Raw genomic sequence first — 1,012 nt, 5'->3', positions numbered from 1 at the left:
CTCGCCCGAATCTCCCCGAGGTCTCCCAAGTGCAGCGGCAATCTTGGACTGGGACATTAGAAAGACTGGGGTTCACTCAACCCGGGGTTTCCCCAGCCCGGCGGCTATCTTGGACAGGGACATTAGCTAGACTGGGGAAACTCACCCCGAGGTCTCCATAATTCAGCGGCCATCTTGGGCAGGGACATTAGCTAGCCTGGGGATACTTACCTCGTGGTCGCCACAGTGCGGTGGCCATCCATGACAGGGACATTAGACAGTCCGGGGATACTCACCGTGAGGTCTCCCCAATGCGGTGGCCATCTTGGACATGCGACCATCTTGGGCAGGGACATCAGCTAGACTGGGGATATTAACCCCATGGTCTTCCCAGTGTGGCAACCGTCTTGGACAGGGACATTAGATAGCCTGCGGATACTCACCCCGAGATCTCCTGAGCGCGGCGGCCTTCTTGGACAGGCACATTAGCTAGAATGGGGATATTCACCCCGAGGTCTTCCCAGTGCGGCGGCCATCTTGGGCTGGGACATGAGCTAGACTGGAGATACACACCCAGTGGTCCCTACAGTACGGCGGCCATCTTGGAGATGCGACAATCTTGGACAGGGAAATCAGCTAGAATGGGGATATTCACCCCGAGGTCTTCCCAGTGCGGCGGCCATCTTGGGCTGGGACATAAGCTAGACTGGGAAAACTCAACCCGAGGTGTCCCCAGTGCGGCAGCCATCTTGGACATAGGACCATCTTGGGCAGGGACATGAGCTAGACTGGGGATACTCACCCCGAGGTCCCCCCAGCACGGCGGCCATCTTGGACGGGGACATTGACTAGACTGGGGTTATTCACCCCGAGGTCTCCCCAGTGCGGGGGCCATCGTGGGCAGGGACATTAGCTAGACTGGAGATACTCACCCCGTGGTCACCACAGTGCGGCGGCCATCTTGGAGATGCGACAATCTTGGACAGGGACATCAGCTAGACTGGTGAAACTCACCCCGAGGTCTCCATAATTC

Source organism: Filicampus tigris, chromosome 4 (assembly GCF_054856515.1).
Source record: "Filicampus tigris isolate MCC_2025a chromosome 4, RoL_Ftig_1.0, whole genome shotgun sequence".
Lineage (NCBI taxonomy): Eukaryota > Metazoa > Chordata > Actinopteri > Syngnathiformes > Syngnathidae > Filicampus > Filicampus tigris.
This window is presented reverse-complemented; position numbering follows the sequence as displayed.